Genomic DNA, 17021 nt, shown 5'->3' on the forward strand with positions numbered 1-17021 from the left:
ACCTTGAGCGGCCAGCGAGCTCCATGATGAGGTAGATCTTGGTCCGATCACCGCGGTAGCGCCGGGGGTTGGAGGAGGGGGAGCCGGCGGCGGGGACTCAGCTGACCACCGTCCAGTTCATGCCCTCCCGGAAGTTGGGAGTTGCTGGAAACGGCGGCGCGAGGCGGAGGAGCCGCCCCGTCCATAGACCCTTCAAGCGAGAGAAAGGGGTGGCGGCGCCGGACAGATTGAGCGGGAGGATGTTTTGGCGTTGTGGCACCGGCACTGACCCAACCCTACCCGACCCATCTCCTGAGCTAAATGCTGAATAGGGTCTTGGGTAAGGGCGGGGCGGGTCAAGCGCGACCCTCTACGTTTCGGGTCGGGTCGGGTATCAGGAAAGCCCGACCCGATCCATTGACACCCCTCGGTACATATCATGTTGCATTTCTATTTCGATAATAAATCCAACCCAATAAAAATTGTTGAAATTCTCCAAAATAAAATCGTTTTAGGATACGAAAGTGAGGGACGGTGACAAATCCATCCCAAAAAACTCTTTTTAATTTAAAAAAAAAATTTAATTTTTAGGTTTAGTCCAAATTTGCCCCAAAGTTTTCTTTGTCTAAAAAAAACAGTTCTATTACTTTGTTGATGTGGATTTGTTATCGACATAGAAGTGCCACGTCAAGTTGAGACTACATCATAGGAATATATTTTTTAAAATAAATTGAATTTTGGAGAATTTTTTTACACAAAATAAAATTTGGGGCAGATTGAGGACTTGACTTAAAGTTTGGGGTTTTTTTTAGACAAAAAAAGTTCGGGCAGATTTGGGACTGGACCAAAGTTTGGGAACTTTTCTGAAACAAAAAAAATTCGGGGCAAATTTAGGATTTGACCTAAAATTGGGGTTTTTTTTAGGGATTTAGGCCATTAAATAACTGTGAATAACTTACTAACATGTCGCAGGTTAAATAACTTGCCGGTCAAAAATTTAGTCACCATCAGACTTTTGAAGTTACTTGCGTTTTTTAGGAAATACCAACACTCACCGCAATTTCACACACAGAATGCCAGAAATCTACCCATATTACAAGGTATAAAAAGGGCAGAAAATATCGTTGATTTTGGCTGTTTATTAGAAACAGCAGCCAATTCAAGTTAAGGTGCGTTCTGATCATTAACCTGCAAATTCACACATTTTAACAGGCATCAAGAGCTGAGTTTAGGAGTGATGGACTACATCATCTCGACAATTGCTCTGCTGACAATTTTTCCTTGGTCAAGTTCTTGATATGCTTTGCCAGCCTCTTCAAATGTGCATTTCCTTGAAACTGCACTGGTGAGATTGAAGATCCCTGATTCCACCAACTTGACCAACTTGGGAAGATCCTGCCTTGCGAGCTCCGTACGAGTCAATGACTTTAATCTGATTCAGAAAATCATTGCTAATAGTTAAATCGTTCGAGTCTTAATGCAGCAAATTGATCCGAGACCGTACATTTTCCTATTAATCCCTAATCATTCTTCACAATAGTGTAAGAATGAGAACAAATTACTCTAGGTGCCACTTTAAAATTCATGATGATATGAGCATCTGCACTAGGGTGTGATGAGTGCTCCTGAAACAAATTTTGAGTAAATTTTATCTACAGTAGTTCAATTTTCAAGGCAATGATAATACATAACAGGAGGAAAATTAATCCATTGAAAACTATAAAGTTTCCCCAATTGGTTTCTTACCAAGTTCTCTTGGGACACTCGTTAACAAAATATTCTAAACTAATGAGCAGAATTTCAGCCAAAAGTTTATCAAGACTCAAAATCAAGAATTCAAGTTCGTAAAAGGAATATCTGAAATTCACTATGATATAAACATCAGAAGTTCGTGTGATTATAATAAGTCATAACAGCCACAATAAAGTCATGGTTCTAGTGAAATGCTCATATCATTAATGTCAACAAGATGCAAGTATACTACAAGACTTCATTCTAAATACATTAAAGTACTGGAACATGTTTTACAAACTGTGCTCTTAAAACCATTTCTTCAGAAAGATTGAAGGCCCTAAAACTCAATGGCATCCACCTTACCAGATAGGTTGCTTTTGAGGACATTGGCTGAACAAGTAAAACAGCTATTGTCCTTCAGTATTCCTTTCTTTCCCAACTCCCTTACTTTTCAACAAGAAGGTTTCAGTTAATAACAAGGGAACAGCAAGTTTTTTTTTTTTTTTTGGACATAATGGAACAGCAAGTTAAAACATCATTTAGTGAACGCAAGATAACTCTGTAACTAGTGTCATGCAAATGCAAACAAATTCACACATATCACAAGTAGACTCGGCTATTCACCTTTCTGCGGTCAACTCGATTTGTGTCTACCTCCCCCACAGCACCAGATCTTGCAAGTCCTATCATCACGGCTTTCCCACCATCCCTAACACTTTGTACACACTGCATGAACGTTTGTGGTTTTCCCAGAGCTTCTACAGCAATATCAACACCCATCCCTCCAGTTATTGTCTGCCAAGAGATGGGGGAAGCGCTTAGTCAAGAAAAAGTATAATGATAATAATAACAATAATAGTAATAAGAAGAAGAAGAGATTGCAGAAAGTAAATTGAGCCAATTTGCAAAGCACACTGGAAGTCAATCACTAGATGAGCATGTCAAGGTCAAAGCAAAGTGCAGAAAGTGAATATTGATGGGTGTAGAGCATAAAATCATTCATGGGTTCAACAGCAATTTACCTGCTAATCTATATCAAGTCATCTAACACGCCCTATTTATCCATCTTAACCTCTTCCAGTGACTAAGTGCCAATAAATCTTCTTCCCCCTCCCCCCAGGATTAAGATGGTGTAGCCATGCAAAATAACAACCCAAAGTGCTGTAAGGAGAAGATGGTAAGTCTAGGGCTGGTTGAAAGGATGGGTTGACCAAGAGACCATGGACAGACCTCTACAAAGGAATGTTGATTCTTGAATAACTGGATCTTGCGGGCATTGTATTAAATGAGCAGTTATAACATGCTCCCAAATATTGCTCCTCATGCAGTCGAACCATTGGATCTTGAGGATGCATTTAATGCATAACATTATCGTGCATCCAACTTCTCAGATGCAATTTTCCTAGAGCACCAATAAGAAACCTGATAAATTTAGAGACAAAGAACGCAAACACAATTTAACGAGGTTCGGCTAAGTAAGCCTACGTCCTCGGGAATCCTCTCTCAAAGTTTCTTTTGTTATAAATTCTTTGAGAGAGGGACTGCCTTTTTATTGATAGAGGTACATAATTGTTTCCAGAATTACAGGGAATGTACAGAGTAACAATTGAACAAGGAAAGAACACCAAATCAGGAGAATATCCTATAATTTTCTCCTACCAAAATAGAAGGATCTTGTCGATTTGGTCAACACTCCCCCTCAAGTTGGACCGAAGATATCATCAGAGGTCAACTTGTTCACCATGTCCTGAAATGGTCCTTTAGCAAGGGCTTTGGTGAAAATATCGGCCAACTGATCTTCACTTCGAACATAGGGAGTTTCAATGGTGTTATCCTGAACCTTTTCCCGTACAAAATGGCAGTCTACCTCAATGTGTTTTGTTCTTTCATGGAACACGGGATTTGAGGCGATATGAGCAGCAGCTTGATTATCACAAAACAGCTTCGTAGGTGACGTTCTTGGTTTGCACCCTAATTCCTGGAGGAGAAGGTGCAGCCAAACTATCTCACTAGTAGTAGTAGCCATTGCTCGATATTCCGTTCAAAGACTTGAACGAGCAACGACATTTTGCTTCTTACTTTTCCAAGTAACAATATTACCTCCTACGAAGGTGCAAAAGCCCGTAGTAGACTTCCTCGTCATTGGGGCTTCCCGCCCAATCAGCATCTCGCATACCCGACAATATCTCGTATGCCCATTGTTCTTCATTAAAATACCCCTTCCTGGTGTAGTTTTCAAGTACCTCAGCAATCGATCAACCAAATCCATGTGCCCTTGAGTTGGATTTTGCATGAATTGACTTACATAGCTAACTACGTAAGTAATATCTGGTCGAGTAATAGTCAAGTAAATCAACTTGCCTATGAGACGTTGAAATGCTCCAATGTCTTGCATGGGAGTATTATCAGCGGCAAACTTACTATTGTAATCCATAGGAACATTTGCCGGTTTGGCCCCCATTTTCCCTGTTTCTTTTAACAAGTTCAGAATGTACTTTCTCTGTGACAGAAACAAACCCTTGTGAGAGCTGGCCACTTCAATTCCTAAGAAATACCTTAGTTTTCCAAGATCTTTGATATCAAATTCTCGACGAAGATATTGTTTGAGAGCCTCAATTCCAGATTTATTGCTTCCGGTGATAACAATATCATCAACGTAGACGAGTAAAATTACAATACCACCCTCATCAGATTTGGTAAACATTGATGAGTCGGCCATACTTCGTACAAACCCAAACTTTGTAAGTGCACCACTGAGCTTGCCGTACCATGCTCGAGGAGACTGTTTAAGTCCGTAGATGGACTTCCTTAATTTGCAAACCATCCTTTCTTCATTTTGCAAGGCATGACCCGGGGGAAGATCCATATACACTTCTTCTTCAAGGTCTCCATGAAGAAATGCGTTTTTCACGTCCATTTGACAAAGCGACCACCCACAATTGACTGCTACCGACATAAGAACACGAACCGTATTCATCTTCACAACTGGAGCAAATGTCTCCTTGTAGTCAATGCCGTAGGTCTGGGTGTAGCCTTTAGCTACAAGGCGAGCTTTATACCTTTCGACTGAGCCATCACTATTGTATTTAATCTTGTAAATCCAACGACAACCAACAGAGCGCTTTCCATCAGGTAATCGCACCACATCCCAAGTGTGATTTTTATCAAGCGCCTGGAGTTCCTCGTTCATAGCTGTAATCCACACTGATTGATGTTTGGCTTCTTCATAACTGTTGGGTTCTTTTGAACTTTCAAGAGTAGATAAGAAACACCAAAATTGATGCGAAATTTTGTCATAATTGACATAGTCTTGGATGGGATACTGTACCGTGTGATATGTGGTAAAATCTCGAAGTCTAGCAGAGGGCCTAGAAATCCTCATAGATCGGCGAACTGGTGGTGAAGATGCTCCAGAAAATTCTTCTGTCATTATTTCTTCCCCAGAGTGAGTTTCAGCCATCGGCTCTAGATTTTGCTGTAGCTCGGTGTCATGTTCTAATCGTCCTCCATCCCTTGTTTCTAAAGTGGGTACATTCGTGGGTACCACGGTGAAGCGACAATAGGGACAAAGTGAAAGAAGCAATAGGGACGGGGCAACTTCTCCATAATCTGTTGAGAGTTTGGTGTACTCCCCCTGAAGTTGGCTCCTGTCAGAATAATACATATTAGTCTCATCAAAGTGAACATCACGGGATATATAGAGGCGCTTTGTGGTGGGCTCGTAACACTTGTATCCCTTTTTAGCTAAAGAATAACCAACGAACACGCACTTCCGAGCACGTGGATCGAGTTTACCATCGTTCGAGTGAACATAGCATGTACTGCCAAAAATCCTCAAATGTGAGACATTGAACTTCTTCCCATATAAAATTTCTACCGGAATCTTATATTCAAGCACTCGGCTAGGGAGCCGATTAATAATATAGCAACTGGTGAGAACAGCGTCGCTCCAATATGTTTTGGGCATATTCCCCGAAAAAAGTAAGGCCCGAGTAACTTCTAGAAGATGACGATTTTTCCTTTCTGCTATGCCATTCTGTTGGGGCGTCCCAACACAGGAAGTTTGATGAATAATACCAAAGTTGCGCAAATAAGCTTGAAATGCTTGATTGGTGTATTCCGTCCCATTATCCGTGCGCAACACTTTCATGTTTGTCTTAAATTGATTGTGTATCATAGCACAAAATTCCTGAAAAACAATAAGAACCTCACTTTTGGTTTTGAGCAGATACAGCCATGTAGCGCGAGACTTATCATCAATAAAAGAGATGAAATATCTATAGCCATCCCGAGACTCAATGGGAGCACTCCACACATCAGAATGAATTAAATCAAATAATTCTGAAGAGAAATGTGTACTCTTAGGAAAAGGAAGTCTATGTTGTTTGGCGAAATGACAACAATCACATGAACTAGAATCATGAGATAAAGATCTATCAAGAGTGTGTAAAATCTGATCAGACGGATGACCCATGCGTCTATGCCATAGTTCCGACATCTTCTTAGCATTCGGATTGCACTCAATGCCTTGGGGTATTGATCTATGACATAGAGTCCATTCTGCAACCTCCCTTCACCAATCGTCCTCTTGGTGATGCAATCCTCAAGTAACACCTTAGAAGCGAAAAAATGACATTGCGGTTCCATTCTTTCGTACACTTACTAACAGATAATAAATTTGAAGATAAATCGAGTACGATCAAAGCGATAGAACTCTTAGACAACATCTTAAATTTTCCCGCTCCTTGTGTCGGGACCGTGCTCCATTAGCAAGATAATAGGAGGATAATCATTGGAGACAACTTTAACCATTATTTGATCTGAATTACACATATGGTCAGTGGCACCCGAGTCTATAACAAACTGATTTTTGAACTGAGTCAAGAACACCTTACCAGAAGTTTGAACCATGTGGCTTGATTCAGCAGATGAGCCAGTTGATCCAATTGCCTTAATGTTGGACCCTTGGCCCTGCAAAAGTTGTTGAAATTGATTCGCAAGACTTTCAAGTTTGGCCTTGAATTCAGTCGGGTTAATTGGATCATTTTGGGCAGCCAATTTTGCTTCTGGCCCCTTCTCTCTACCAACCCGCAAGTGAGGATGAAGAACCCAGCATCGGTCCTTGGTGTGACCATCACGATCACAGTGTTCACAGTGGAAACGACCGGTTTTCTTCGTCTTTCCCTTGGCAAATCTAGTGACAGCCTCCGCCGATTTGTTGGTTACGACATTGTGGGCCGAAATCTCAGCAGTTGCTTTTATGTTCGCCGGTGCTGGATTCATGACTCGACGCCTTGTTTCCTCTCCCTGGATCGTGGCACAGACTTCGGTGAGGGACGGCAAGATTGGGCTCATGAGGATATGTCGTCTAAGATTATCGTATTCTGGCCGAAGGCTAGCCAGAAGTTGAAAGATCCGATCTTCCTCCTCTCTGCGAACATAATCAGCAGCGGATTGAGTGGCGGGGCGGTACTTGTCGGAGCTCGTCCCACCTCCTCTTGAAATTTCCGAGGTGTAAGGTAAATGATTGATTCTCTTCTTGCCTTGAACTTGCCAATTCTTGATGGATTTCAAAAATCCGAGAGGCATTTCTGAGTTGACCATACATTCCAACCAACGCATCCCATAGTGCTTGAGCTGAATTGGAGTATGCAAAAATCTCGTAGATTTGGGGCTCCATGGAGTTGAAGATCCAGGACATGACAGAGTTGTCACTGGCCAGCCACTCTTCGTATCCGGGATCATCTTCTGGAGGAGCTTTGATTTTACCATTGATGTGGCCGAGTTTCGAACGGCCTCCAAGAGCTACGGTTACAGCTCGTGACCAAGGAAGAAAATTCCTTTCGTTCAGAAGCATGTTCGTGAGACGTTGGTTGTGAGATTCTTGCAGAAGACCTTTGGTAGAAGGAGTTGCAGTCGGCAATTTCTTGCCGGCATCCTGTTCTCCCATGGTGACAACACAGCAACAAGGTAACTAGAAAAAATCGTCGAAACAAACAATAACAGGTTAGGCTTGAACCTGCTCTGATACCATGATAAATTTAGAGACAAAGAACGCAAACACAATTTAACGAGGTTCGGCTAAGTAAGCCTACGTCCTCGGGAATCCTCTCTCAAAGTTTCTTTTGTTATAAATTCTTTGAGAGAGGGACTGCCTTTTTATTGATAGAGGTACATAATTGTTTCCAGAATTACAGGGAATGTACAGAGTAACAATTGAACAAGGAAAGAACACCAAATCAGGAGAATATCCTATAATTTTCTCCTACCAAAATAGGAGGATCCTGTCGATTTGGTCAACAAAACCATATCAAATAGGGCAACATGGTGTGGAAAGATCCATGTGGCGAACTCCATAGAGGGAGAAGACATCTGTGACTCATGCTTTTACACCTCGCTGTGACTGTAAAAGGGAGCACATACCTTAATCTTTTCAATAGCATCCTCTTTGAGTGCATTCACGGTGTGGGTGACCCCAAAAATTTTAGCTTTCTGTAACTTTTCATCACTGATATCCACAGCGATAATATCAGAGGCACCAAATGCCTTAGCTATCTGCAAACAACTGAAACATTCAAAAGGTCATACTTATGTGCGAAGAGAGGACTAAGGTATCAAAGGAGGCAAAGCATTAGGGATAGGATGGAACACCCCGCAGACCTCCCCTCATACCAAAATGATAAGTTCAGGCGACATAAATCACATTGCACAAGTTAACCATACCAGCTTAAGGATTATCCTTTATTTGTTAAAGAAGCTCCACTTTTCTTGGTTAGATTACATCTTAGATGGATACCTGGAAACCTTGTTTCCAGACAAACATATGTATATAGAAAGCAGGTTGATTAAAACCTGTAAACCTCGTCTCTAGAAATCTTAAACGTGGTATTTAGGGACTTTAGGTGATGCCTAAAAAAAGAAACTTGTTGGAAGTTATTGTTTGCAGCAAGAAACTTGCCCAAAGAAACTGTCAGTTGCATTGTGTCATGAATCTGAGCGTATTCAGGTACCATGATTGGTTTCTTTAAGGGGCATATGTGGGGTTCATCTAGGGACCCTTCAACAAGATTCAACAACAGCAGGCTGGGGAAGAAATTTTCAGAGAAAAGGGAAGGTATGAATTGTCCCAATTCCTCAATTCTATCTATTGATTGATGCCAAAATGACGAAATTGGAGAGCTCTCAAGGCCGAGAGATGAAAAGTCTTCAAATCAAATAAGAATGGCCAGAAAAGGTGAACTGTTTGACGTAGTGGTAGAAACTTCACAGATAGATATAACTGCCATGGAGTTCATTACTCACATTTCTTGTGCATGATTGAAGTGCGGAACTTTTCGCACAAATCAATGGAAAATAATCAATCACCTTAGCTCCCAGGAGAGTTCAGATGATACCATACCTACTAGTGCACATTAACCAGAAAAAACCATGTCCATATTCGATTGCAGTCGTATGCCATTCCATCTAACTATAGTTGGATCACTGTACATTTTTCCATGCCGTAACAAAATTCATGTTCATTTAGGCAAAGTCGCTTCACATGTGTGTAAGCGAAATACTAGATATCCATATGCAATGTTGACTGTAGCTTAGATGATGTGGGAGCGAGGTACCTTGATCCGACACCTCCAACACCAATAACAGCGATGGAATCCCCAGGACGCACCTCAGCTGCATGGGTCATAGAACCATACGCAGTGAAAACTGCACAGCCAAGAATGGCAGATTCCGATTAGGTCAATGAGGCTGGTAATACAGCTAATCCATTTGCAAGCACAACGCAGTATTCAGCCATCCCTCCCATACTATTCATATAAACAGGTTCACCTGCAAATATATCCGAGATTCAGGCAGAAAGCACCGTGCAAAAGGAGAACCATCAAACCTACACATGGTGAATTAGAGATCAAAGTAACTCGTACAAACATTGGGACATGAAACAGCATTAATAAGAAGGGGTAAGGCTAAGTGTAACATGCATCTACAAATTCGGGAGGAGAGAAGAGAAGAACTTTGTCGTGCCGCGCTCTTCGCACGCCTTTGGAGGTACTTTCATTTGTCGCGAATGAAGAAACTGTCCCGAATGAGCTACTAAAGTCCAGAACGGATATTTCACCCAAACGTCTCACATACATCCCATCACTAGACGAACGAGGGTCTCTCCCAGACCATACTTCACGAGGTATTTGATTTATTTCTAATAAAGTCTATTTGTTTTGTGTTTTGTTTTGAGAGTCGCCACTAGTCTTTATTGATCAACTAGAAACTTAATCGAGGTATGGAATAAATACCACGATTTTTATGAACTAGAGATTACCTGAGTAAGGGGACTTGGTTGTACTAATAATCCCAAATCAAGATCTCTAACGCCCTTTTGGTACCTAAAATGATCCAAAGTGTCTAAACGTGTCACACGAGTTCGCAAAGCCTATCCACTAATTCTAACCGTTCTAATCGGCAAAAATCAACCGATCAATAAGAAAATGCATAAACAATTTCAATCAATCAAAGCAATCCTAAAATGGTCTATAAAAATGAAAACCAATCAAAACACCCAAACCCTAGTAAAGCCCTAAAGGCTTATTCATTCAAAGAATTATATTGTTTTTTAGGGTTTTAGGGTTTTTTTTTTAGGATTTTGCAAATTTTTAGGGATTTTTTGAATTTTTCTGATTTTTGCATATTTTCTGAGAATTTTTCAGATTTTTATGAATTTTCATGATTTTTTAAATTTTCTGAATTGTCTAATTTTTTAGGGATTTGTCTGAAATTTTTCCAATTTTATGGATTTTCGGATTTTTCTATTTTTTATGATTTTTTTTATTACTTTTATGATTTTTTTTTACGATTTTTCTCACTTTTTATTATTTTTTTATTTTCCAGGACTGAAACGAACCGAACCGGTTCAGATCGGTATGACCAAGTCGGACCGGCCTGGCCAGTGCCAGCCGGAGCTCCGGTGGAAATGGTGCGGAAACGGCACCGTTTTTACTTTTCCCATTATGGCATTTTCCCAAAAAATTGGTGGGCATGAACCTTGATTTTACCTTATCGGGACAACTACTTTGGGCCAATCTCCGGTGACCTTCCGCAATATTCCGACCATTCTAACCGATCCTCAACCTTCACTGAATGACTCCCTACACATCCATACTCATTATGTTGTCATTGAATCTCTCTAAGCCATTAATTTTCAAGCTCAAACTTCACTACTTAACACGGAAATCATCCTCTAAAACCAAACTAACATAACATGCTCTAACATTTAGATTATCAAACAAAAACGTCCTAGCCATTTCTAGCGATCAGAACAACAGTCAAAACATCAAATAGGATGAGAAACAACTAACTTGAACGGCCATTGGCCGCTGGAAAGCATTCCGACGAGGTTTAGGAGCTCCAATGAGTATGATTATAGGAGGCCGACTCACGGTTTTCACATAAATCCGATCCAAAATGCATCAAACAACAAAATATATGACCAGAAACATTTATGTGACAGCAATAATCACAAACACACAAAGTAAATCACGAAATCAAACTCCAAAAGTTCGGAGCAATCATTCGGACATTTCGACGAACAATTAACATGTGAGTAGAAAGGATGTTTACCTTCTTTGCCGGAGGTCAAACTAGAATTTTCAAACTATAAGAAAGCTTAGAAATGATCCTCCAGCTCTTGCTCTTCGAGATTAAAGCCTTGGTTTCGCCAGAGAAGCTCTAGATTGTCCAATTGGAGCTCGATTTCACAGCTCGACGATCAGTTGCTTTCCGGTCAACTGGAGGAGGAGATCACTTGTCCGGGCTGATTCGCCGGCGTCAGTCCAATCAAGACGGCGTCGATCACTCAGCTTAATAGATCTCAACTTCTCTCTCTCTCTCTCTCTCTCTCTCTCTCTCTCTCTCTCTCTCTCTCTCTCTCTCTCGTATTTCGTTGAATAGCTTCTCTTTGTGATAGCTGGTTTTCCCGCCCCTTTTCTTCTCCTCCCCAAGGCGGTTCTCACCCCTAACCGACTCGCCGATTGATTAGAACAGATAAGGATGGACAGCTGGAGATTCTTCAGCTATCCATTCCGTTTAACAAGTGCCGAAACGATTAATCTAGGTTGGTGAAGGGAGCGGGCCAAGTAGATTTTTTTCTCTTCATTCCCCGTGTAATCCCGTCGGGTGAAGGGATGACCAACTAGGGTCGGGTCAGGTCGGATCCGTCCGACCCGGGTGGGTCTAAATTTGCAAATTGATCCTGAATTTGACCCTTTTTCATGATTTTAACCCCAAATTTCGAATCCTTGACACACTTTACCGCAAAATATGAAATCAATTTGAATTTTCATTCCAATTAGGTAAAAAATCCCCAAATTTGAATTCGGTTTAGTTGGGTTTCTGTTCAATTAGGTGTCCAAATGACGTAATTAGGAAAAATTGATACCAAAATTGAATTACCCATGCTCAATTTACTCTAGGGAAGGTATGTTTCTTGATTGAAAATTTCGAATTGAATGCAATCCCCAATTTGGGGACTTGTAATTTCTAATTTTCAATTAATTTTGAAGTTTTTTCAATTTCCTAGTCAAATAGTGAAATTGGACCAACCAATATGAAATTCAAGGTCCCACAATCAATTATTGTAAAGACACCATAACCCAAAAATGACTTAATTGGATTTTTGGTTCAACTAGGGTATGAAATTACCCTAATTTGGGAAAAACATATTCCCAATTGAAATTTTCTGAAATTGAAACTGCAGGGCTGAAATTGACATTAAAAGAAGACCAATGACTATTTTTGTGGAATTTTTGAATTCCATTTCCTATTTTTCTCGATTTTCTTTCTATTTTTATTAATAGAAATTAAAAGAAAATTAAGGAACAATCTAGAAAAATTATATTTTATTTAGAAATAGGTTTTTAAGTATGACCAAGGCACGTAATCTTTAATTTTACAATTTTTAGGTAAATTTTAAAAAATAGAATAAAAATCAGATGTCAACAAATTTGCTAATGCCATGGAGTTAAAGACGAGTATTGCCATCGTAAGGGGTGCCCCGCCCACGGCTATAAGCGAAGAAATCCTCGCACAGGTCATCATGACCCTGAAGTCAAATCAGCAAGAGTGAAGGGAAATCGTCAGGTGAGCCGAAGAGAATCGTCTAACGTAATCTTGAGAAGACAGTCCGAAAAAGGCGTGGCGAAGTAAAGAACAAAAGAGGAGGGACCGACCTTAGAGCAGTGGAAGCAGGAACCACAAGGCATGATGAAGGCCCCCACGACGAGAGAACCAACTGGGAATCTGTGGACCATCTTGGGATCGGTGAGGGGGGTGGTGCTCGACGACTTCGCCGGTGATCTCGTGACCGACCACGCAAGGGGAGGCGAAGGGGAGGTCGCCCTTGAGGACGTGGAGGTCGGAGCGGCAGACCCCGCAGGCCTTGGTGCGGATGAGGACCTCGCCGGGCTGGGGCCGAGGGATTTGGAGGAGCTCGAGAGAGAGGGGGCGGGGTGGGATCCCTGAACACGGCCCCCTTCATCGACGACGACGGGCTGACGTGATACCCAGAAGAGGAGGAGGGCGAAGAGTAGCATCTCCTACCGATCCCCGCATCGCGGTGGGTGGTGGGTTCGATGGCATGATGACGTGCAGGAGCTAGCCATCTCCAGGCGGCGGCGGCGGCGGCGGAGGAGGAGGAGGGGGGACGACGAGGAGCAGCAGCAGCAGAAGAATACGACGACCTGGACGGCAACGCCACCCTCTTTGCTAATCTGCTCATATCTTCTTCCTTCCTTGTAATTCGAGCGTTACGCAGCTTAAAGAACTGAGCTTGGATTTGCAGTCAGACTTCAGACGACGACCCCGACCACGACCTGGAAGGCTGGAAGTAGAGAGTACTAAATAGAACACGACGACCATCGCAAGAGGGCGACGTCTGGCTGACTCGCTGTCCCCATCCCGACTGCGGCTAATCTCTGCCGGTGGTTTTGAATTTTACATCCAGCGGCTTCTCGCTGCTCCTTCAAGATAATCTTTCTGCCACCACTCATCATCATCCTATCTCCTTCATTTTTCTCATTTTTTTATTCATTGCCACTCATCATGATCCTATCTCCTCCTTTTTTTTCTTTTTATTTATTCATTGCCACTCATCATCATCCTATCTCCTCCTTTTTTTTTCTCTTTATTTATTCGTTGCTTGACGGTGGAGTTACTCGGTAAGTCCCTCCTAAGATTCCCAACTCATTGAGCATCCGAAAAGCTTACTCAATTGAAAATCGAATTGAAAATTATAAAAGTAAATTTTATTTGTTCTTTTTTTTAACGGTACATTCTAAATAATCATAGCAATCAAATTATTTCCATGCTCCACCCTTCCTTTCAAATTGCTATTATGCTCAAATAAATTTTTATCCTAAAAAATCAACATGTTCATGGGGCGTGGGACAATGATATAATTTGGTAAAAGGTAAGCTAAAAATATGTGAGAGCTAATGAAAGATTGGATAAGAATTAAGGCTCAATGGGATAACTAAGGATAAATAAACAGGGTTAGCTTGAAAGGCTTAATTGATCCAAAAATGGCCTAAATCATTTTCTCAGTTAGATGGAGCTTAGGATTTCGCCTCAAGAGAAAATCAAATAAGTTCTAAGATTTGGGTGAGATCTAAGAAAATCACATACTTCACGTGAATGTTCTCTAGATGTACACACTACTAAAAAATTAAAGACTTTTAGTACTCAATAAGTGGATCAACATAATCAGAATCAAAATTAACTCACACACCATTCGCAAGTTTGAACTAAATTTAAATTTTCCTAAGAATTGCAAAAATTCACAACAAAAATGCAATCATGACAAAAAAAAAAATTCAGATTTGGCGCAAATTTTGTCTCCACCCCCAAACTTGAATGAAGCATTGTCCTCAATGCAAAAAAAAAAGATAAGCAAAAGAAAAACAGGATTATAGAAAACTCCCCTTATTGAACAATGTGTCCATGGATGGTCTTGATAACTAAACTCCAAAAAGGTAATCCTTCAAGAAAGAAAATTAACCTTGAAAAAAAAATATTAATCATGTTTTTTTTTTGAAAAAAATGAACTTAAAAATTAATGAAGAAACATAATGAAAATGCTTGGGTTGCCTACCAAGAAGCGCTTGCTTTATAGTTTTCAGCCAAACTATCTCAGATGTCGCTATTCTAGAGGGTGAAGTTCAATAGTGGTCTTCTGCTTGTTGTAACCACATTTGAAGTAGGGCTTCAAACGATGATCATTCATCTTTAATGTGTCTTCAGTGTCATGTGCAACTTCAACTGTTCTGTATGGGAATACCTGTGTGACTCTATAAGGACCAGATCACCGGGACCGTAACTTTCTTGGAAAAAGTTTAAGACGAGAGTTATAAAGTGAAACTTTTCATCCAATTTCAAACTCTTTTCTAAATGTGTATCATGCTACCTTTTTGTATGCTTCTTGAACATCTTAGCATTTTCATAGGCCTCTTTGCGAAATTCCTCCAATTAATTCGGTTGCAGCAATCTTCCTTCACCTGGACCAGACCACCGGGACAGTAACTTTCCTGGAAAAAGTTTAAGACGAGAGTTATAAAGTGAAACTTTTCATCCAATTTCAAACTTTTTTCTAAATATGTGTTTATCATGCTACCTTTTTGTATGCTCCTTGAACATCTTAGCATTTTCATAGGCCTCTTTGCGAAATTCCTCCTATTCATTCGGTTGCAGCAATCTTCCTTCACCTAGACCAGACCACCGGGACCGTAACTTTCCTGGAAAAAGTTTAAGACGAGAGTTATAAAGCAAAACTTTTCATCCAATTTCAAACTATTTTCTAAATATGTGTTTATCATGCTACCTTTTTGTATGCTCCATGAACATCTTAGCATTTTCATAGGCCTCTTTGCGAAATTCCTCCAATTCATTCGATTGCAGCAATCTTCCTTCACCTGCGGACTGCATGTCAAAATTCAGAAATCTCAATGCCCAATATGCTTTATGCTCTAATTTCACTTGTAAATGACAAGCCTTCCCAAACACTAGCCTAAAAGGAGACATCCCAATTGGGGTTTTGAATGCTGTCCTATAAGCCCAAAGTGCATCATCAAGTTTGATTAACCAATCTTTCCTAGGGGCATTTACTATTTTTTTCTAAAATTTTCTTGATTTCCCTATTTGAAACATCTACTTGACCACTAGTCTGAGGATGATATGGGGTTACAACCTTATGTGTGACTCTATACTTACTCAAAAGTGTTTCAAACTGTTTATTGCAAAAGTGTCTCCTCCTATCACTTATGGTTGCCCTAGGAGTGCCGAATCGGGTAAAAATATTTTTCTTCAAGAATTTGACCACAACCTTAGCATCGTTTTTTGGCAATGCTACAGCTTATACCCTATAACATCCTGAATTCGACCCACTTTCGTGATCAATGAAATAGATGTTTATTTCTCATTTCATTTTAGTAAGTCTCGCCCAGAAACGGATCCTTCTTGGGATACTGACCAATAGGGAACGGCTAACTAGGAAAAACGGTACGTGGACCTAAGAACTCGACCGTGAATCAAGTCCGATTCCGAGGAACGACGAGAGAATATTTTGGGCCAATGAGGGCCGATCCAAAGAAGGTGACGGATTTGATTTGGCCAACAACGTACGATCGGAACGCGGGTGATTCCGCACGACCGAGAGTACGCGTGACGAACAATCCCGAACTCATTCCGAACGATCGCAACCCCCGGAACTAACTATAAATTCTCGTGTTTTCCTGGAAATCGAGACCGTCACGACTCGAGTAATTCTAAATCGACACGCGTAACCCCTAAACAGTCACCCGTTAGTGAGAGACGCTAAAATCGCATTTGAGCGAAATTGATCGTGGAATTGAGTCCGAACTTGAGTGTCGAATTTCATGGACGTACGCGACTATTTTTGTAAGGACAACGTCACATTAGTATGGCCAACTATATTGGGGATCGGTATAGTCGAAAAATGGAATTTCGGGCCGGAAATGAAAAATTACCGTTTTGCCCCTAAGCCTATGAATGGGATCCGAATTTTAGAGGTGTTAATTGGTTTTATTTAGTCTATTAGTGGCTGAGATTAATGGTCGTGAATGCCCCCACTACTCTTGCTCATTCCCCAAAGTGCCCCTAGATATTTTGTGTAAGAATTTTCGTGGCCCTTGGATCTAGCTTGCCCAACAAGACCAATTGTGAGCCCTTGGATTGCACTTGATTGGTATGTGGACTTTGATCTCTCTCTCTCTCTCCTCTCCTCCTTTCTCGCCGAACCCCCACGC

General features: G+C 41.0%; 1 pseudogene; it reads right to left on the minus strand.

Moving 5' to 3' along the window:
* Window positions 1-989: 989 nt before the first annotated feature.
* Window positions 990-13569, minus strand: LOC115682602 (uncharacterized; annotated as a pseudogene).
* Between the last annotated feature and the right edge of the window lie 3452 nt (window positions 13570-17021).

Source organism: Syzygium oleosum, unplaced genomic scaffold (assembly GCF_021117445.2).
Source record: "Syzygium oleosum isolate NSW1041296 unplaced genomic scaffold, Sole_v2.1 Sole_v2.26, whole genome shotgun sequence".
NCBI classification, from domain to species: Eukaryota; Viridiplantae; Streptophyta; class Magnoliopsida; order Myrtales; family Myrtaceae; genus Syzygium; species Syzygium oleosum.